The sequence below is a fragment of the Lampetra planeri genome, chromosome 74, assembly GCF_965212315.1.
Source record: "Lampetra planeri chromosome 74, kcLamPlan1.2.h2, whole genome shotgun sequence".
In the NCBI taxonomy this organism is placed as follows: domain Eukaryota; kingdom Metazoa; phylum Chordata; class Hyperoartia; order Petromyzontiformes; family Petromyzontidae; genus Lampetra; species Lampetra planeri.
This window is the reverse complement of record NC_136179.1, coordinates 4614526-4638526: the sequence shown is the minus strand read 5'-3', so window position 1 is coordinate 4638526 and position 24001 is coordinate 4614526. Positions and strand designations below refer to the sequence as shown.

Here is a 24001-nt window from a genome sequence, read left to right as displayed (position 1 = left end):
GTTTTAGATCAGCTTTATGTTCACGAATGCGGTCTGAGACGTGTCGTTTGGTTTCCCCAATGTAACTGCTACCACAGAGGCAACTTAGTTTGTAGACGCCAGGGTACTGTATGTCTGGAATCACATCTTTTACAGACGGTACCAGATCACGGATTTTATGTACTGTGTTGAATCGGACCTGGATCTTGTGTTTAATCAGGATTTTGGAGATCTTTTTTGTGATCCCAGCAATGTAGGGTAAGGTGATGGTCTTGAAAGGCTCCTCAACAGGATCTTTCTTGATGGTTGGAGTGATGGCTTTGCGGATTGTGTAGTCGGAGTAACCATTAGCCTTAAGAGCTTGGCGTACGTGTTTGAGTTCACTGGAAATGTGTTCATGGTCGGAGATGCATTGGGCTCTATGATATAGAGTCTTGATGAGGGAATTCTTCTGGGATGGATGGTGTTGGGAATCCGGTTTTAGATAAGCATCCGTGTGGGTGGCTTTCCTGTAGACAGAGTGGCTCATTGAACCATCAGGTCTCCTTTTGATTAGGACATCCAAAAAGGGTAGCTTGCCATCATTTTCGACTTCCATGGTGAATCTGATGGCTGGGTGTATGGAATTGATGTGGTCGAGAAATTGGTCTAGAGCAGGCCGGCCATGTGGCCAGATGACAAAAGTGTCGTCTACGTACCTCTTCCATAAGGTCGGGCGTAGAGTGGCAGTCTGGATGGCGTCCGTCTCAAATATCTCCATGAAGATGTTGGCTACAACCGGAGATAGGGGGGAGCCCATTGGGGTGCCCTCAATTTGCTTGTAGAAGGTTCCATTCCAGGTGAAGTATGTATTGGTTAAGCAGTGTCTCACCAGGGGGGGTACCCCAGCATTTAGTCCTTGATGAACCAAGTCTTCAATGATTGCGATGGTGTCAGGCACAGGCACCTTGGTGAACAAGGAAACCACATCAAAACTGACAAGCAGGTCGTCTGGGGACAGGGCAATCCCCTTGATTGTCGATACCAGGTCAGTAGAGTTTAGTACTGCAGAGGTGGTTTTTCCAGTGAAAGGCCGTAGGATTTCGGACAAAAAACGAGCCAGTTTGTAAGTGGGGGAGTTGATAGTAGAGACAATGGGACGAAGAGGTGTATCTTCTTTATGTATCTTTGGCAAGCCGTACAATCTTGGTGGCCTGGCTGCAGAAGGTTTCAACGAGAACTGTTTGGTCTGATCAAGTAATGCGGTTGAAGCAGAAATGATGTTGTTGGTTTTGGAGACGAGGCTGTTGGTGGGGTCTCTTTTTATGTTTGTATAGCTGCCATCGTTGAGTAGTTCTTGAATTTTGTTGTTGTATTCTATTTTGTCCATGATGACAGTGGCATTGCCTTTGTCGGCTGAGAGGATGACAATGTCATCCCTCTTTTTTAATTGAGCTAATTCAAAACGCTCATCTTTGCTGATGTTGCTAGCTGGCATCTTAGCCAGCTAGCAGTATATACACACATTTAAAGAGTATAACAATCACACATTATAACATATATACAATACACATTATTTAAAAAACGTATTTAAACAGTTCTATTTATTATTATTTTTACTGAGAATATCGTTGTGGAGCGCAGTGGATCGTATCATCTAAGCTGCTTTAACGAATCCGCGTGATAACCCAGTCACATCGCCCAACTCCAGTGACAGCACCTTACCCAAACTACATCTCCCCCAACAAGGCAGCCTTACCGATGCTGTGTATTATGTTTATGGGATAACAGAGGTGTGTATTTTCCCATACGCCTTGCCCAAAAAGACTGATTGTCCGCTTAACATCCTCGCCCATAAACCACTATTGGTGACAGTGTTGTTTGAGAGCAGCTATTAAAGTCGCTTTGGCAAACGAGGTGGTGGCTGGCCAAACCATGCCTCGCTGTTTGTCTCCAGAGTTATGACGGATACAAACCAGACCAAGCGGAGACCATGTACCAGATCGGATTTTGCTTACTGATGTTAGAGTGATTGTATTGCAAGTGTGGTCACTACGCGTCTGTACGTGCTCACTCCCGAAGCTCGGCGATTTTTGGCAACGCCACGGGGCTGCATTCACTTTAAATCGAGGACAATGGAGGGCATGGGGAACGTGTTTTTCCAGCGCTAATCCGATTTAGTCAAAATAAGCGCACATTTACACACTGAGATGCACTTACATATTCATGCATGAAGCACAATGGGCACATTACGCTTCGGTATATTAATAGACATGCGGATTGCATCTTCCAAAATTAAAAATCGAATGCAAATATCCTGAAAGACAAAGGATTAGATCCTAGGGGGGGAGTTATATATTTAAAATAATCGCACAAACCCAACATAAGCCCCTGCAATTATGAATTGTTACAATTGTAATGACTCGTTTGATAAAAGTATTTGATCAAAGTTTGTTATCCCATCACGGAACACCACTGGAACTGAAGCATTTTAAGCAGCAACAACAGCAGTAGCAGCAACTGCAGCAGCAGCAACAGCAACAACAGCAACATCAGTAGCAAGAACATCAGCAGCAACAACAGCAGCAGCTACAGCAACAACTGCAGCAGCAACAGCTGCAGCAGCAGCAACAGCTGCAGCAACAGCTGCAGCAGCAACTGCAGCAACAACTGCAGCAGCAGCAACACCTTCATCCAGGCGACGAAAGGAAGAGCAGTGCAGGTGATTCCCGGTATACTTCGGTATTCTGGACCTGAACGTTGCGAAACGATTCATAACGAGGACCTTTCCCCACCAGAGCGCAAGCCGCTAATGAAAAGAACTCGGGCCGTCGGGAGCACGTGCTTCCATGGGCGGTGGGGGACAGGGCATGGTTGTATTGCCCACAGGTGCCACCGGGTATGTCCCCCAAGTTGCTCCGCCCATGGCGGGGACAGGTAGAGGTCATAGAGGTGGGTGATGTAAAGACAGTGCGTCAACTAAGAGACAAGTGGTGACAACAAGATAGAGAGAGTTCGAGAAGGGAAGGCGAGACCAAGTGTGGGCGGAGGTTCACGCCGAGAATAAGAGAGGGGGAGGAACGAGGTTTGGGGCTGTGTTGGCTGGTTGCTGTCTCGTCGTGGTTGCTATATCGTGACGCCTGGGGTCTGAAACCGCGTTAAAGGCTAAATAAAAGAACCCTCTGCAGTCCGGAGTCATTACAATTGTAACGATTCATTATTTCACGGGCTAATATTGGGTTTGTGCGATTATTTTACATATTCATACCGAATATTGCTATTTGATGCCATTGAGATGGAACATTCATCCAGCAGTGGACAGCTTGATCCTAATACCACCAAAGTGTTATTCAAATAATGTTAATCCCATCCTGATCCTGCACCTTCATGTTTCACATATCCCACCATTGGTTGGCACGTCCATATTACATACATGTTACATACATACATGTTACATACTTACGAGCATCGTGTGATTCAAAGAGGACGACGGAACGATTCTAATAATTCGATTGAGAATCAAATATAACACTTCATTGTACGGTTTGCTAATCTATAACACTAGTTAATAATGTTATTTCATAGCGTTGTAATGTATTGCTCATAGGTTATATTGTTAGAGTTTACAAATTTTAAGTTTACCATAACACTGGTTTACAGTATTTTGTATATTCTTCAAATGTATATGTTAATGTTTAATGTATATTGTTGGAATTCATAATGTTAAAGTTCACAGTGTGAGAGTTTACAATGTAACAGTATATCAAAGGCGTCGCTCGATGGCTTCGATCTGGTAGATTGCATCAGAGTTTGTCATCAAAGGCGTTATCCCATCACGGGACACCAACATGCTGCCTATATAACAGTAACAGAAGCAACTCCAGCAGCTTCGAAACCGTTCGATGGCAAAGCAGCGACTTCTGCTTCTGCTCCAACTGCTGCTCGGCTGTTTGCACGCCGGCTCTGCTCTCGTGGGACCCCACACGTTCATGGAAATAATTGAGATGATCCTATCTGAGTTGAGATTTGAGCGACTAAAGTTTACTTTGTTTAAACATAACTTAGTGTAGGTTAGTGCCATCGGTGTTTAGCGAATACTACCGAAGAATTAGCTCACACTCATTTATGACAAAATTTGTCATAATTTTGGTTGATTTAAGGAGATCAAGACACAGGCCATGTCGACGAATTCTTATCACATACATCTACTTAACTATATAGCTAAAATAACGTCAACACTCGAATAAACTTGCAGGTCTTAGCCCTCTCATATCGTTGCTTCGCAGATGCTCGAGATTGAGTGTCATGCTGTGTTCCGAATTGTTTACTGCGATAACATTTGTAACAAGATGCTGCCGGTTAAGGGCACACTTGTGTGACGGAGATCTTCCACCTGAAATTCTCTTAACATGTTTTTGCTATGAACATCGTAAAATAAATAAGGGACAAACATTTGTTAAAAATACGTTTTTATTCATCTTGCAATCATTTTACGTCAAAACTCGAACCGAATGTTTATTATGTCAGTACAGTGCAAACCATATCCGTTCCAGGAATACCAAAGCGTTAAAGTATCATTCCCCATGATTTCCTGATTAGTTCACCACGTTTGTTCACTGTGCGTCTATGTTGAAGTCAAGGCCATATATTCAACAAACGCGTCAATGTACATCCTGGAATCAGATAACTAAAGTCGATTAATACCAATCAAAAAAAGCTATATACCTGAAAAAAACGTTTAAAATGTTGAGTAAAGATGTACCTACAGACGCATTCCAACTTTAGCTCAACAGGAACACCTAACGACTAAAATGCAACCCTCTCACAACCAGTGCACATCACACCACTTCGGCAATTAATCCGATAACATTACAAACTACCACTGTGCACGTCACGAAACTGTAAAACTAAAATGGTCAAAATTACACACAAAAGTACTCGATACGGCTTAATAGGTATAACCACATGACATAATATGTTTTCAGTCACCCCGAGCTCTCTGGTTGACTCTCGAGCCACTCCATTACATCCAGCCATCTCTCGGGATCCAACTGCATGGGATCGAAGGTGGAAACATTTTCAGGACTCATTGCAGCACCTTGAATTTCAGCTTTTGATTTCAGTTTCCTATCATTGTGGACCTTCTGATGCCTGTTAAGAGATGACGAGTGTGAAAATGTCTCCCCACACACAGGGCACAGGAATGGCTTCTCACCCGTGTGTGTTCTCTGATGAGTTTGAAGAGTTGATGCCCGTGCAAATGCCTCCCCACACACAGAGCATAGGCATGGCTTCTCGCCCGTGTGTGTTCTCTGATGACTCTGAAGATGTGATGACTGTGCAAATGTCTTCCCACACACAGGGCACAGGAATGGCTTCTCTCCCGTGTGTGTTCTCTGATGGTCTTGAAGAGTTGACGAGTGTGCAAATGCCTTCCCACACACAGAGCACAAGAATGGCTTCTCGCCCGTGTGTGTTCTCTGATGAATCTGAAGATGTGATGACTGAGCAAATGTCTTCCCACACACAGGGCACAGGAATGGCTTCTCGCCCGTGTGTGTTTTCTGATGAGTTTGAAGAGTTGACGAGTGTGCAAATGCCTTCCCACACACAGGGCAGAGCAATGGCTTCTCGCCCGTGTGTGTTCTCTGGTGTCTCTTAAGATGTGATGACCGTGAAAAGGACTTCTCACACACAGAGCAATTGAATGGCTTCTTGCCTCCGTGTGCGTGGGGCTGTGTAGAGCCTCTCTGCTCCATGTGAGCGTAGTAACAGCAGCGGTGTTAAAAGTACGCTATCGGCCGCAAGGATGTTTAACGTTGAGTTTTGGATTTTGTTAACTGCTAAAACAAGAACGACACTCGCGTCTAACCGAGAGGAAAAAAAATCCCGCTAATTTAACTACGAAAACGTTTAAGAGTTCATCCGCGAAAATAGACACTTACTTGGAGATTCACGGTATATCGATGTCTGGAACCCGTCCGAAGATGTCGCCACGAACTCTCCCGACACAAAGTCGCCTAACTGTCGACACAGCAATTGTGCTCGCCAGGCTGCGTTGTCTCGCGGTTGAAGGGCGATCAGCAGAGCGACGAGTCGAGCGTCCAACCTCATCAAGTTCCCTCTCGAAATGGCATTGAGCTCTGCTTCTGAGCCGCCTTATAACTCCCCCCCTAGGATCCAATCCTTTGTCTTTCAGGATATTTGCATTCGATTGTTAATTTTGGAAGGTACAATCCGCATGTCTATTAACATACCGAAGGGTAATGTGCCCTTTGTGCTTCATGCATGAATATGTAAGTGCATCTCAGTGTGTAATTATGCGCTTATTTTGAATAAATGGAAAAACACGTTCCCCATGCCCTCCATTGTCCTCGATTTAAAGTGAATGCAGCCCAGTGGCGTTGCCAAAAATCGCCGAGCTTCGGAAGTGAGCACGTACAGACGCGTAGTGACCACACTTGCAACACAATCACTCTAACATCAGTAACCAAAATCCGATCTGGTACGTGGTCTCCGCTTGGTCTGGTTTGTATCCGTCATAACTCCGGAGACAAACAGCGAGGCATGGTTTGGCCAGCCACCACCTCGTTTGCCAAAACGACTTTAATAGCTGCTCTCAAACAACACTATCACCAATGGTGGTTTACAGGCTAGGCTGTTAAGCGGACAATCAGTCGTTTTGGGCAAGGCGCATGGGAAAATACACACCTCTGTTATCCCACAAACACAATACACAGCATCGGTAAGGCTGCCTTGTTGGGGAGATGTAGCTTGGGTAAGGTGCTGTCACTCGAGTTAGGCGATGTGACTGGGTTATCACACGGATTCCGAAAAGCAGCTTAGACGATACGATCCACTGCGCTCCATCTCCCCACATGAACGACGACATTCTGAGTTTTAAAAAAGTGGAATATATATTTGTAAATACGTTTTTTAAATAATGTTTATTGTATTTATGTTACAATGTGTGATTGTTATACTCTTTATTTGTGTATACTGTATATACTTATATGGCTATTCGATTCCATTGATACGACACATTCATCCAACAGTGGAAAGTATGATTCTAATACGACGAGTGGGATTCGAATAATTGTAATTCGATTCTAATCCTGCATATCCTACCCCCGGTTGGCATATAAACATACAATACGTACAACCACAGTGTGATTCTAATTAGCTCAGTGCGATTCAAATTATTAGTATGCGATTATAATCCCATACCTCCAAATATGTGGTTCTGCACTATAACAGTTAATCGTATTTTAAAGCGTAACAATGGATAGGTTGTAGTTCATAGGTTATAATATTATATTTCACTATGTTAGAGTTTAACATGTGAGAGTTTACAATGTCAGAGTTGATCAAATGCGACGATCAAGAGCGTCAATCTTGATCGGCGCAGAAGCAAATACAGCAGCAGCAACATCACATTTCGAGGGCGACGCAGCTACTTCTGATTCTGCTGCTTCCGCTGCTCAGATATTTGTTGCCAGGCCCTGCTCTCGCGGGACCCCACACGTCTTTGGAAATGATTGAGATGAAGATGTCTGCGCTGATAATTAATTTAATAAAGAGTACTTTGTTTGTGTGTAGGTCTGTGTCATCGGTAATCAGCGAACACTGCTTATGAATGAACTCGCACACCTTTATGACCGACATTCTACTAATTTTCGTTGATCGAGTCGAACAAGGCACGTGCCATGTCCAACAACAGTGTCCTTAAAAATGATGCTAAAATAAATGTAACACTGGATTAAACGTGCACCTCTTAACCCCTTCCTCGCATTTACAACTAACGATTTGCATTTGCACATAACATACATTCAAGCACAGTAAAAGCTAATGCGTCCATATTGTAATTCTAAGAATTTGAATGCGATTCTAACCCTGCAACCCCACAGTTCGCATACCCAACCCCCGGGCCGATTGCACGTACACTTTACATATATACGAGTAGAGAGCGATTTTAATGCTTCTAATGCGATTTAAATACCGTACCTCCGTTTATGGTGCACTAAATTATAAATCCAGTTGATATATTTTTTGTCGTTTAATGTTTAGTGTGCCCTGTTCTCGTTGGACCCGACACGGATTTGGAAATAATTGCTATGATCATGTCTGAGCTGGGATGAGCGACTAATGTTTACTTTGTTTAATCATAACTGTGTGTAGGTTAGTGCAATCGGGGCTTAGTGAATACTACTCATGAATGAAGTCATACTAATTTCGGATATAAATTTAAATCATGTTGGTAGAACAAGTCGCCTGTCTTTTCTAGACGAATTGTTATCTTCAAGTGCGTCCGTAAATATACTGCTAAAATACACAGCATAGGGAAGGCTGCCTTGTTCGGGAGATGTAGTTTGGGTAAGGCACTGTGACCGGGTAATAACACGGATTCTGAAACAATGGAGTTAAACACTCGCTGCTTGGCCCCGTCGACAGCAGCGAAGGTTGTCATATACCGCCCCATTTAAGAGTTGGCTCTTTGGGGCTGTATAATGTGTATAGTTGAAGGTGCTAGGTGTTGTCTTCTTCTAACAGCTACTAACGTGCGTGTGTTGTCTGTTTTTAGGATTTGTTAATTGATGTTGTTCTTTTTATTGCGGCGTTTTTTTGTTGAGTTCTGTCACTTGAGTGTTGCAGTTTGTTTAAGAATTCGTCACGTGAGCGTGGTGTTTTGCTTGCTGGAATTTCTCTTTTTCACAATTTGTGATTGTTGTAATAATTGTAACGATTGAGTTTATAATGGGGTTGAGCGTGGATTTATATAAATATATTCCGTCTTTTGTTATTCGATGACATCTAGCAGTGAAAATTGTGATTGTATTATGACCATGTTGCAATTGTAATACATTTTATCCGATCCTTGCATGTACACTATACATACATATTAGAGATTCTTATACGATCACACTGTGATTCTAATGCTTCTAATGATATTATAATACCTTACCTCCATTTATATGGTTATAATTTTAAACACTAGTTTATAATCGTTTAATGTTTAGTGTTATCGTGTATAGTATTACAGTTTACATGTTATGAGTACAGTTTATCCCCGACATACTTCGGGATTAGGGACTGGTACGTTGATGAACGATTAACTACGGGGACTTTACTTCTCAAGGAACACGTGTTAATCGGGCAGACAGCCAAGATTCTGCCGGTTAAGGGCACACTTGTGTGACGGAGATCCTCCACCTGAAATTATCTTAACATGTTTTTTCTAGGAACATTATAAAATAAAGAACGGACAAACATTTGTTAAAAATACATTTTTATTCATCTGCAATCATTTTTACGTCAAAACTCGAAGGGAATATTTATTATGTCCTATGTTCACACATTTCCTGTACCATGCAAACCATTTCTGTTCCAGGAATACCAAAGCGTTAAAGTATCATTCCCCATGATTTCCTTATTAGTTCACCACATTTGTTCACTGTGCGTCTATGTTGAAGTCAAGGCCATATATTCAACGAACGCGTCATCAATGTACATCCTGGAAACGGCTATCTAAAGTCGATTAATACCAATCAAAAAAAGCTATATACTTGAAAAAAAAACTGTTTAAAATGTTGAGTAAAGATGTACCTACAGACGCATTCCAACTTTAGCTCAACAGGAACACTTAACGACTACAATTGAACCCTCTCACAACCAGTGCTCATCACACCACTTCGGCAAGTAATCGGATAACATTAAAAGGTATAACCACATGACATAATATTTTTTCAGTCACCCCGAGCTCTTTGGTTGACTCTCGAGCCACTCTATTACATCCAGCCATCTCTCGGGATCCAACTGCATGGGATCGAAGGTGGAAACTTCTTCAGGACTCATTGCAGCACCTTGAATTTCAGCTTTTGATTTAAGTTTCCTATCATTGTGGACCTTCTGATGCCTGTTCATGGTTGATGTCCGTGCAAATGCCTTGCCACACACAGAGCACAGGAACGGCTTCTCGCCCGTGTGTGTTCTCTGGTGTCTCTGAAGATGTGATGACTGTGCAAATGCCTTCCCACACACAGGGCACAGGAATGGCTTCTCTCCCGTGTGTGTTCTCTGATGGTCTTGAAGAGTTGCCGAGTGTGCAAATGCCTTCCCACACACAGAACACATGAATGGCTTCTCACCCGTGTGTGTTTTCTGATGACTCTGAAGATGTGATGACTTTGCAAATGTCTTCCCACACACAGGGCACAGGAATGGCTTCTCGCCCGTGTGTGTTCTCTGATGAGTTTGAAGAGTTGATGTCCGTGCAAATGCCTTCCCACACACAGAGCACAGGAACGGCTTCTCGCCCGTGTGTGTTCTCTGGTGTCTCTGAGGATCCAATCCTTTGTCTTTCAGGATATTTACATTCGATTGTTAATTTTGGAAGGTACAATCCGCATGTCTATTAACATACCGAAGGGTAATGTGCCCATTGTGCTTCATGCATGAATATGTAAGTGCATATCAGTGTGTAATTGTGCGCTTATTTTGAATAAGTGGAAAAACACGTTCCCCATGCCCTCCATTGTCCTCGATTTAAAGTGAATGCTGCCCCGTGGCGTTGCCAAAAACCGCCGAGCTTCGGGAGTGAGCACGTACAGACGCGTAGTGACCACACTTGCAATACAATCACTCTAACATCAGTAACCAAAATCCGATCTGTAACATGGTCTCCGCTTGGTCAGGTTTGTGTCCGTCATCACTCAGGAGACAAACATCGAGGCATGGCTCGGCCAGCCACCACCTCGTTTCACGCAGCGACTTTAATAGCTGCTCTCACACAACACTGTCACCAAAAGTGGTTTATGGGCTAGGGTGTTAAGCGGACAATCAGTCGTTTTGGGCAAGGCCAGTGCCGGCCCGAGCCTCTTGGGGGCCCTAAGCAGAATTTGATTTGGGGGCCCCCCTCCCACCATCATTTATTCATTCATTCATTAATTCATTTATATCACTTGTTTAAGTTATTTAATTGTAAAAAAAAAAAAAAAAAAAAAAAAAAAACGATTCGGGGGCCCCCTGGTGGCCAGGGGGCCCCAAGCAGCCGCTTAGTTCGCTTATGCCTCGGGCCGGCCCTGGGCAAGGCGTATGGGATAATACACACCTCTGTTATCCCATAAACACAATACACAGCAGCGGGAAGGCTGACTTGTTGGGGAGATGTAGTTTGGGTAAGGCGCTGTGACTGGAGAATTATTTACTGCGATAACATTTGGCTGTTCAACGTAGTCTGCAACGTTCTGGTCCCGAAACCCGAAGTATACGTGGGATCACCTGTACTCTGTAACATGTAAACTGATAAACGCGATGTCCTCAATTATTCCACGCTGCACAATTCAAGGTTGCAGACTGCTTTGAACAGCCAAATGTTATCACAGTAAACTATTTCGAGTGTTGACGTTATTTTAGCTATATAGTTAAGTACATGTATATGATAAGAATTCGTAGACATGGCAGGTGTCTTGATCTCCTTAAATCAACCAAAATTATGACAAATTATGTCATAAATGAGTGTGAGCTAATTCTTCGGTAGTATTCGCTAAACACCGATGGCACTAACCTACACTAAGTTATGTTTAAACAAAGTAAACTTTAGTCGCTCAAATCTCAACTCAGATAGGATCATCTCAATTGTTTCCATAGACGTGTGGAGTCCCACGAGAGCAGAGTCGGCTGCAAACAGCCGGGCGGCAGTTTGAGCAGAAGCAGAAGTCGCTGCTTTGCCATCGAACGGTTTTGTAGCTGCTGTAGTTGCTTCTGTTACTGTTATATACGCAGCATGTTGGTGTCCCGTGATGGGATAACGCCTTTGATGAAAAACTCTGACGCAACCTACCAGATCGAAGCCATCGATCGACGCCTTTTGATATACTGTTACATTGTAAACTCTCACACTGTGAACGTTAAGATTATGAATTCCAACAATATAACTTAAACATTAACATATACATTTGAAGAATATACAAAATACTGTAAACTAGTGTTATAGTAAACTCTAACAGCCAACACTGGTATAAACAGTGACCACGAGTCCATTCATCCCACAGTGACTTGCGCACAAACAACATAACAAAGAGCGGCGTAATCGTATCTAATTCATTTACCCACCCAGCAGTATAACAAAAGCAGTAATTGACCACTTCACAACTCCTCCTCCCCCGCTGCCCTTCCTGGCTCCTCCCCCCTTAACCACTATATAAGGTACAGATATTTTGCTGTGACGGTTTCACCTGAAGACGGAAGCTTGTGCTGCCTCCGAAACGTCGTGATTTGTATTGTTTTATTTTTATTAATTTTAATTTCATTTTTACCTACGTGACTTTACCGAAAGAACTAAGAGTATAGACTATGAGCTATACATTATAAGGCTATACAATAGCATTATTAACTAGTGTTATAGATTAGAACAACCTACATTGAAGTGTGATATTCGAATCGCATTCAAATTATTCGAATCACTCCGTGGTACTCTTCCAATCAGACTACGGTCGTAAATACGTAACATGCATGCATGTAACATCTCTGTATGTAGTAAGTATATGTGCATGTAGCATGTCTGTTTGTAGTAAGTATATGTGCATGTAACATGTCTGTACGTAACATGTCTGTATGTAGTAAGTATGTATGCATGTATCATGTCTGTATTTAACATGTCTGTATGAAGTAAGTATATATGCATGTAACATGTCTGTGACTGCAGGAATCCATACTCTTTGGTTCTTTCGGTAAAGTCACATAGGTAGAAATAAAACCAAATAAATCACGACGTTTCGAACGCAACACAAGCGCATTCAGATGAAAATCGCGTTGTCCGCGATGTGTTACGTCCGATACGTCGTGATTTATTGTTTTATTTCTACCTACGTGACCTAATCGAAAGAACCAAAGAATAGACATATTCTAATACAATATTAGAATATAATTAGAAGTATTAGAATCGCAATGTGATCGTTTTGGAATCACACTGCGCATATTTATGTAGAGTGAACGTGCAAGCGAACGCTGCTCGTATGTATGAAATCACACTCCTGTATGACCCACATTGTACTAATTTTTGTTGACGAATTCTTATCAACAATAGTGTCATTAAATAGTATGCTAAAGTAAATGTTATAACTGGATTAAACGTGCACCTTTTAACCCCTCCCTCGCATTTACGACTAACAATTAGCATTTGCACATAACATACATTCAAGCACAGTAATTTGCTAATACGACCATATTGTTATTCTAAAATTTGAATGCGATGCTTGCCCTGTACCCCCTACAATTCGCATATCCGACCGCCAGTTCGATTGAACGGACAATTTACATACATGTGTCGAGTGGCATTATAATACTTCTAATGGGATTTAAATACCGTACCTGCGTTTATGGTGCTATAAATTATAAAACCAGTTGATATTTTTTTTTGTCGTTTAATGTTTAGTGTTATTGTTTATAGTGTTATCAATTTACATGTTTTTTAAGTACAGGTGATTCCCGGTATATTTCGGTATTCTGGACCTGAACGTTGCAAAACGATTCATAACGAGGACCTTTCCCCACCAGAGCGCAATCCGCTAATAAAAAGAACTCGGGGCGGCGGGAACACGTGCTTCCATGGGCAGTGGGGGACAGTGCATGGTTGTATTGCCTACAGGTGCCACCAGGTATGCCCCCCAAGTTGCTCCGCCCATTGCGGGGTCATGTAGAGGTCATAGAGGTGGGTGATGTAAAGACAGTGCGTCAACTAAGGGGCAATTGGTGACAACAGGATAGAGAGAGTTTGAGTAGGGAAGGCGAGACCAAGTGTGGGCGGAGGTTCACGCCGAGAATGAGAGAGGGGGAGGAACGAGGTTTGGGGCTGTGTTGGCTGGTTGATGTCTCGTCGTCGTCGTTGCTATATCGTGACGCCTGGGGTCTGAAACCGCGTCAAAGGCTACATAAAAGAACCCTCTGCAGTCCGGAGTCATTATAATGGTAACGATTCATTATTTCACGGTCTAATATTGGGTTTGTGCGATTATTTTATACATTCATACTGAATATTGCTATTTGATGCCATTGAGATGGAACATTCATCCAGCAGTGGGCAGCTTGATCCTAATACCACCAAAGTGTTATTCAAATAATTTTAATCCCATCCTGATCCTGCACCTTCCGCTTCACATATCCCACCATTTGTTGGCACGTCCATATTACATACATACATGTTACATACTTACGAGCATAGTGCGATTCGAAGAGGACCACGGAATGATTCTAATTATTCGATTGAGATTCAAATATAACACTTCATTGTACGGTTTGCTAATCTATAACACTAGTTAATAATGTTATTTTATAGCGTTGTAATGTATTGCTCATAGGTTATATTGTTAGAGTTTACAAATTTTGAGTTTACTTTAACACTTGTTTACGGTAATTTGTATATTCTTCAAATGTATATGTTAATGTTTTTAAATTATATTGTTGGAGTTCAAATTGTTAACGTTCACAGTGTGAGAGTTAACAATGTAAGAGTATATCAAAGGCGTCGATCGAGAGCGTTGAATGGTAGGTTTGATCAGAGTTTTTTTTTTTATATAAGCACCAACATTCTGCGTATATAACAGTAACAGAAGCAACTACGGCAGCTATGAAACCGTTCGATGACAAAGCAGCGACTTCTGCTTCTGCTCCAACTGCCGCCCGGCTGTTTGTAGCCGGCTCTGCTCTCGTGGGACCCCACACGTTCATGGAAATAATTGAGATGATCCTATCTGAGTTGAGATTTGAGAGACTAAAGTTTACTTAGGTTAGTGCCATCTGTGTTTAGCGAATACTACTGAAGAATTAGCGCACACTCATTTTATGGCATTTGTCATAATTTTGGTTGATTTAAGGAGAACAAGAAACCTACCATTTTGACGAATTCTTATCACATACATGTACTTAACTATATAGCTAAAATAACGTTAACACTCGAATAAACTTGCGGGTCTTAGCCCTCTCATATCGTTGCTTCGCAAATGCTCGAGATTGAGTGTCCTGCTGTGGTCCGAATTGTTTACTGCGATAACATTTGTAACAAGATGCTGCCGGTTAAGGGCACACTTGTGTGACGGAGATCTTCCACCTGAAATTCTGTTAACATGTTTTTGCTATGAACATCGTAAAATAAATAAGGGACAAACATTTGTTAAAAATACGTTTTTATTCATCTTGCAATCATTTTTACGTCAAAACTCGAACCGAATGTTTATTATGTCAGTACAGTGCAAACCATACCCGTTCCAGGAATACCAAAGCGTTAAAGTATCATTCCCCATGATTTCCTGATTAGTTCACCACGTTTGTTCACTGTGCGTCTATGTTGAAGTCAAGGCCATATATTCAACGAACGAGTCAATGTACATCCTGGAATCAGATATCTAAAGTCGATTAATACCAATCAAAAAAAGCTATATACCTGAAAAAAACGTTTAAAATGTACCTACAGACGCATTCCAACTTTAGCTCAACAGGAACACCTAACGACTAAAATTCAACCCTCTCACAACCAGTGCACATCACACCACTTCGTCAAGTAATCCGATAACATTACAAACTACCACTGTGCACGTCACGAAACTGTAAAACTAAAATGGTCAAAATTACACACAAAAGTACTCGATACGGCTTAATAGGTATAACCACATGACATCATATTTTTTCAGTCACCCCGAGCTCTCTGGTTGACTCTCGAGCCACTCCATTACATCCAGCCATCTCTCGGGATCCAACTGCATGGGATCGAAGGTGGAAACTTTTTCAGGACTCATTGCAGCACCTTGAATTTCAGCTTTTGATTTCAGTTTCCTATCATTGTGGACCTTCTGATGCCTGTTAAGAGATGACGAGTGTAAAAATGTCTCCCCACACACAGGGCACAGGAATGGCTTCTCATCCGTGTGTGTTCTCTGATGAGTTTGAAGAGTTGATGCCCGTGCAAATGCCTCCCCACACACAGAGCATAGGCATGGCTTCTCGCCCGTGTGTGTTCTCTGATGACTCTGAAGATGTGATGACTGTGCAAATGCCTTCCCACACACAGGGCACAGGAATGGCTTCTCTCCCGTGTGTGTTCTCTGATGGTCTTGAAGAGTTGACGAGTGTGCAAATGCCTTCCCACACACAGGGCACAGGAATGGCTTCTCACCCGTGTGTGTTCTCTGATGACTCTGAAGATGTGATGACTTTGCAAATGTCTTCCCACACACAGGGCACAGGAATGGCTTCTCGCCCGTGTGTGTTCTCTGATGAGTTTGAAGAGTTGATGCCCGTGCAAATGCCTCCCCACACACAGAGCACAGGAATGGCTTCTCGCCCGTGTGTGTTCTCTGGTGAGTTTGACGAGTTGATGCCCGTGAAAATGCCTCCCCACACACAGAGCACAGGAACGGCTTCTCGCCCGTGTGTGTTCTCTGGTGTCTCTGAAGATGTGATGGCCTTGAAAATGCCTTCCCACACACAGAGCAATTGAATGGCTTCTTGCCTCCGTGTGCGTGGGGCTGTGGAGAGCCTCTCTGCTCCATGTGAGCGTAGTAACAGCAGCGGTGTTATCGAGTCAAAAGTACGCTATCGGCCGCAATGATGTTTAGCGTTGAGTTTTGGATTTTGTTAACTGCTAAAACAAGAACGACGCTCGTGTCTAAACGAGAGGCAAAACAAATCCCGCTAATTTGACGACGAACACGTTTAAGAATTTATCCGCGAAAATAGACACTTACTTGGAGATTCACGGTTTATCGATGTCTGGAACCCGTCTGAAGATGTGTCGACACAGCAATTGTGCTCGCCAGGCTTCGTTGTCTCGCGGTTGAAGGGCGATCAGCAGAGCGACGAGTCGAACGTCCAACCTCATCAAGTTCCTTCTCGAAATGGCATTGAGCTCTGCTTCTGAGCCGCCTTATAACTCCCCCCCTAGGATCCAATCCTTTGTCTTTCAGGATATTTGCATTCGATTGTCAATTTTGGAAGGTACAATCCGCATGTCTATTAACATACCGAAGAGTAATGTGCCCATTGTGCTTCATGCATGAATATGTAAGTGCATCTCAGTGTGTAATTGTGCGCTTATTTTGAATAAAAACTTTGTCCTCGATTTAACGTGAATGCAGAGAAATTAGCATGTAACTTTAGAAAAGGAAAAGAGCGGCCTTCTCGACGAGGGAGTGAAACCCAATAGGTAATATTCTTTTTAAATCCTTTATATTAAGTTCACTTGCTTGCTTGCGCGCTTGCTTGCGCGCTTACGACCGTGCCAAAATGTTACACTTTTTATGAAAAAAAAATTGTATGTCATTACCAATTGCTTAATGGTGGCAAGCAATCATCTGACCCATAGGTGACAGCCATCTCAAGCCAGAGGACGAGAGCACTCTAGCCGCCACGCATATAAAGGATTTATAGTGAAAAACTTTGTTTTTACGGGTTAATTTTTTAAATCCTTTATATTAAGTTCACTTGCTTGCTTGCTTGCACGCTTACGACCGTGCAAATCTTTCAGTCGATCTTTAACCCACTTCCCGTGATCCAATCGAGCTGACATTTTGCACACAGACTCGTTGTGCGCGACAATTTATTTTCGTTAATTTTTTTTTCCAAAATTGTACACTTTTTAGGAAAAATAAATTAAATTTAATTACCAATTGCTTAATGGTGGCAGGCAATCATCTGACCCATAGGTGACAGCCATCTTAAGCCAGAGGAAGAGAGGACTCTAGCCGCCACGCATATAAAAGATTTATAGTGAAAAACTTTGTTTTTACGGGTTAATTTTACAGCGTTACAATGGATAGGTTGTAGTTCATAGGTTATAATATTATGTTTCACTATCATAGAGCTTAACATGTGATCAAGGGCGTCAATCGGGTGAGTTTGATCAGAGGCTTTAATCAAAAGCGTCATCCCATCACGGAACACCATCTCCCTGCGTATATCACAGCAACAGAATCAACTACAGCAGCAACAACAGCAGCGACAACAACAGCAGCAACATCACATTTCGAGGGCGACGCAGCTACTTCCGATTCTGCTGCCGAGCTGTTAGTAGTCGGGACCTGCTCTCGCAGGACCCCACACGTCTTTGGAAATGATTGCGATGATCATGTCTGAGCTGAGAATTAAGTCACTCAAGATTACTTTGTTAAGGCAGGTTAGTGTCATCGGGGCTCTGTGAATACTACTCATGAATGAAATCACACTCCTGTATGACCGACATTGTACTAATTTTGGTTGATCGAGTAGAACAAGGCACGTGCCATGTCCAGAAGAATTCTTATCAACAACAGTGTCCTTAAATATGATGCTAAAATAAAAATTAAACGTGCACCTCTTAACCCCTCCCTCGCATTTACGACTAACGATTTGCATTTGCACGTAACATATATTAAAGTCCATTAAAATGCTAATACGACCATATTGTTATTCTAAAAATTGAATGCGATTCTTGCCCTGTACCCCCCCCCCCCCCCACAGTTCACATATCCGACCCCCGGTTCGATTGAACAGATAATTTACATACATATCTGTAGAGTGCGATTGTAATACTTCTAATGATATTTAAATACCGAGGTCATAGAGGTGGGTGATGTAAAGACAGTGCATCAACTAAGGGACAAGTGGTGACAACAAGATAGAGAGAGTTCGAGAAGGGAAGGCGAGACCAAGTGTAGGCGGAGGTTCACGCCGAGAATGAGAGAGGGGGAGGAACGAGGTTTCGGGCTGTGTTGGCTGGTTGCTGTCTCGTCGTCGTCGTTGCTATATCGTGACGCCTGGGGTCTGAAACCGCGTTAAAGGCTAAATAAAATAACCCTCTGCTGTGTGAGTCCGGAGTCATTGCAATTGTAATGATTCATTATTTCACGGGCTAATATTGGGTTTGTGCGATTATTTTACATATTCATACTGAATATTGTTATTTGATTCCATTTAGATGGAACATTCATCCATTAGTGGACAGCTTGATATTAATACCACCAAAGTGTTATTCAAATAATTTTAATCCCATCCTGATCCTGCACCTTCCGTTTCACATATCCCACCCTTGGTTCGCACGTCCATATTACATGTGTAATAAACGAATGGACCACGATGTCTGGCTCAGTGTCCTTTATTCGGTTCGTGCTGTACACCCACACGGCTGTCTTTACTCTGTAGCTTCTCCACGGTGCTGACTCCAATATCGGCCCGATCCACAACAGCAGCTCCGCTGCTGTTTCTCTCACACAGCCCCCCTTGGCTGTACTCGCTGCAACTCCTCTCCCTCCGCAGCTCTGACAGCCTCTTGCTGTCTCTCTCTCTCTCCGCAGCTCCTCCTGGCAGCCACACCGCTGCCTCTAACACGCAGCCCTTCTGGCTGTCTCCTCTGCAGCTGCACACCACTCCGCAGCTTCCTCTTATCTTCGGGGTTGGCTCCCGATGGCCGTCGGCGCCCCCCCCTCTCCACACTCGCCCGCGTGGCCTCACTCTTTTCCGCTCACACCCCGACTGCCTTCCCCTTCCGGTTTACCCGCTTAAGGACCCGAACCTTCCCCCCACGTCACATGACTCCACCCCCCGTGACGTCACATCCGGAAGGTCGCTTACGCCCGCATTACACCACCCTCCCCCATAGAAAAATCCCAGCCGACCTCGGCTGACCAATAGCAAATCGTAATGCGGCGAACCGAGCTTCCCCCCCTAAAGGACACTAAGCATACAATGTAACAGCAAGAACAACAACAACAACGCAATTAACATCAACGAACGTACAAAAAGCATGCAATAAATACAACTGTAAGAAAAAAATAACAAGACAACAACAATCAACGAAACGTAAGCGATTTGGAACGTGTGCGGGTCGCCGGCCCGTCCCGGACGGTCGGCGGCCCACTCGCAGAACGGGAACGCGATGAAAGTCGAGGAATGACAGGGGGTAATCCCCCTGTCGCAGCTGGAAGTCCACCGCCGTCCCGTGTCTCTAAAGAGTTAGTCTTGGGCTTGTCCTGTGACCGTGCCCGCAGCTGGGTCGGAAGGGCTGCAGGGCTCGAAGGTCCCGCAGACCTGGCAGGCGTCCTCCGAGCAGGGCCCCTCGTCCCCCGCAATGTCACGGCCGGCCTGTTTCGGAGGATCTTTAGCCGACTTGACCGGTGCCGAGGCCTCCTGCTGCGGCGGAGCCGGGAAGCGGGCCCAGCAGTCTCTGGCGTAGTGGCCCCTACGCCCGCAGCGGAAACATTCGGCCTCGTTGCGCCGAAGCGCAGGCCTCGCCTCCTGACGGCCCCGTTCTGGTAGCGCCGCGCGCGGTCTCGGCCCGCCGCGTCCCGTCCATGGAGCGGAGGCGGCCGTCAGTTGTTGAGGGCCCCGGTCATCCGGAACATAGACAGCCTGCGCAGGGTTCCACCCCAGCGCATCCCCTTCTTTGACGGGCCCCCCCGTCCACGCCGTCACTTGTTTCCAGCGACGGAGGTTGAATTGCGCATCGAGACACTTAGCAGCCGTCCGGGAAGTTAGCTTCTCATGCCCACACACAGGCATGGGGATCCCTAGATCCCGAGACAGCTCCAACATTTTCCCTAATATGAGAGGCTCGAGCAGGTCCTGTGGCGTCTCAGGATAAGCTGCCATGGCCAGCTCCAGCACCGCACCCCTGAACGCCACGGGCGACTCCTCTGGTGCTCGTTGTCGTTGAGCGAATCGCCGATGCGCATCATCTGGTGGCTCATAAGCATCGGCCATTTCTTGAAAAACACCACATAAAGTTGCCTTCTTATCGGTCGTTATGGAACGGAAGAATCGGACAGATTCGTCGTCCAGGAGAGTCGGCAACACCTCCAAAGCCTCCGCATCGGTCCATCTTGCTGTGCGTACCGCCGCCAAGAAGCGGCAGGCGAACGCGCTCCAGTCCCCACCGACGGAAAATTCTTTAACCGTTGTAAGGTGGCGACTCCGACTCCTCTTCCCGCCGTCTTCCAATGGTGGTGGTTGTGATGGCAAATTCAAAATGGCGTCGGCCCGCGGCGTGGCCAAGATGGCGGTTTGGCGCCACGGAGCGCGCAAAATGGCGGCCTCTTGCCGCGTGGGCAATGGCGGCGGCAGGACAGGCAACGTGGCGGCCCGCGGAGCACCACTTGCATCATCCATCGTCCCTGGCGCGACGAGATGGCATAGATGCGCCAGGACGTCCTTAAGTGCCTCCAGTTGTACCGCCATCGCTTGCCATCGTTGATCCGCGTCTGATGATGTCGACGGACCCGCCACCGCGCCAACATCCTCCACTCCCGTTCCCGTGGTCGCCTCAGCCGGGCTCTCCTCCACCACCCCAACAGGATCCGTGGTTGGAGGGAGTTCGTCGTCGTCGGACGAAGAAGCCGATGCAGGCGCCGGATTAACTTTCTTCCTCACTTGTTTCGACATGCCGTTGCACTTCCGACACCAGTGTAATAAACGACTGGACCACGATGTCTGGCTCAGTGTCCTTTATTCGGTTCGTGCTGTACACCCACACGGCTGTCTTTACTCTGTAGCTTCTCCACGGTGCTGACTCCAATGTCGGCCCGATCCACAACAGCAGCTATGCTGCTGTTTCTCTCACACAGCCCCCCTTGGCTGTACTCGCTGCAACTCCTCTCCCTCCGCAGCTCTGACAGCCTCTTGCTGTCTCTCTCTCTCTCCGCAGCTCCTCCTGGCAGCCACACCGCTGCCTCTAACACGCAGCCCTTCTGGCTGTCTCCTCTGCAGCTGCACACCACTCCGCAGCTTCCTCTTATCTTCGGGGTTGGCTCCCGATGGCCGTCGGCGCCCCCCCCTCTCCACACTCGCCCGCGTGGCCTCACTCTTTTCCGCTCACACCCCGACTGCCTTCCCCTTCCGGTTTACCCGCTTAAGGACCCGAACCTTCCCCCCACGTCACATGACTCCACCCCCCGTGACGTCACATCCGGAAGGTCGCTTACGCCCGCATTACACATGCATACATGTTACATGCATACATGTTACATGCATACATGTTACATGCATACATGTTACATGCATACATGTTACATGCATACATACTACATGCATAATTACTACGTACAGACATGTTACATGCACATATACTTACTACAAACAGACATATAAAATGCAATCTTAATTTTGGAGCTTTCGTGACTGCAGGAATTATTCTTTGTTTCTTTCGGTTAAGTCACGTCTAAAGATAAAATAATAAATTAAAATAATAGCGACGTTTCGATTGCAACACAAGCAATCATCATCAGACGTGACTTAACCGAAAGAAACAAAGAATAATTCCTGCAGTCACGAAAGCTCCAAAATTAAGATTGAACCACTTCTACGGGGAAGTTTTAAGCTTATCCTTTTCTCTCTCTGGCTATGTGTTCTCTCTGCCTGTGTCCTCTCTTTGGAATTTTCACACTTACAATTCTAACTTAGCAATCTTTGGGATACGTAATCAACCAGGCTATGCGTTAATTGTGTGTTAACCGACTCTCTGTGTTGTATTACATCACATTTCGATATTTTGCTAGGTTATTTAATTTTCGTGTGCCTTTCTCCTAGTTTTCAGGCTTGCGTGCCCGTGCCGCGTCGTCATCTTGCTTGCAGCAGCGGTGCGTTGCCGTACACTCATTGATGTGCTGGTTTTCTCTGCCCCCTCCCTCTCTCCGTCCCCGCCCCCCCTCTCTATGTTTAAGGGACCGTCACAGGGGCGGCCCCTCTCTTTGTGCCGATGTGTGTCCTCTCTCTGTGTGCCGTTGTGATATCTGTCTGCTTGTATGTCTGTCTATAGTTTTCTAGTTAGTTTTTTGTTGCTATTTCTTTTATGCCTGATGATGATTGCTTGTGTTGCAATCGAAACGTCGCTATTATTTTAATTTATTATTTTATCTTTAGACGTGACTTAACCGAAAGAAACAAAGAATATAAAATGCACATATACTTACTACATACAGACATGTTACATGCATGCATGTTACATACTTACGACCGGAGTGTGATTCGAAGAGGACCACGGAGTGATTCGAATAATTTGAATGCGATTCGAATATCACACTTCAATGTAGGTTGTTCTAATCGAATTACAATTATTCGAATCCCACTATAGTCGTATTAGAATCACACTCTCCACTGTTAGATGAATGTGTGGTAATGGAATTTAATAGCTATTTACAGTATATACACACATTTAAAGAGTATAACAATCACACATTATAACATACATACAATACACATGAATAGAAATAAAAACATTTCTATTCATTTTTTAAAACTGAGAATGTGGTTGTCCATGTGGGGACGGAGATCGGTGGAATGTATCGTCTCCGCTGTGTTTCGGAATCCGTGTGATCACCCAGTCACATCGCCTAACTCCAGTCACAGCGCCTTACCGTTCAAAAATAACACTACAAACTAGTGTTATAGTAAACTATAATATTGTGAACTCTAGCAATATAAGCTATGAGCGATACATTATAACGCTATAAAATAACATGATAAACTAGTGTTACAGATTAGAACACCGTACATTGAAGTGTGATATTCGAATCTCGTTCGAATTCTTAGCTTCACACCGTGGTCCTGTCTTTGCCGCTGGCCCCCGAGGTCTCTCCCTGCTGGGCGCCGACTGCAGGGGTCCCGCCGTTCCCCGACCCCTCGCTGGTCTGCGAACAGATGCTGCCGCCGCTGGGCTCATCGCTCGCGGGGTAAGGACTGTCGCCCGACGGTTCACCTCCCTGGTTCGCACCTCCGCGAGTTCGCGAGAGGGGCATGGCTCGTCGCCGGCTTCCGTACGCCTGTAAACACATCGTTGCCTCTCCGCCAATCCAATGCGACGCCTCCCCTCACACAGCCCCGCGCAGCGATCACACGCTCTGAACGGGGGTCAGGGGTTGGAGGGCGAATGACTTTGCTCGCACACGCGCGACCGCCGCGAAACGAATATAAACTAGTTTTTTTATGTAATTTATAATACCGTAAACGGAGGGACAGAATTAGAATATCTATACTCTTTGGTGCTTTCGGCAAAGTCACGTAGGAAGAAATAAAACAAAATAAATCA

At 44.7% G+C, this 24001-nt stretch overlaps 1 pseudogene; it reads right to left on the bottom strand.

Annotated features, from left to right (window-relative positions):
• The window catches only part of LOC144737842 (uncharacterized), a 49680-nt pseudogene extending 25933 nt beyond the window's left edge, over positions 1 to 23747 (bottom strand).
• Between the last annotated feature and the right edge of the window lie 254 nt (positions 23748 to 24001).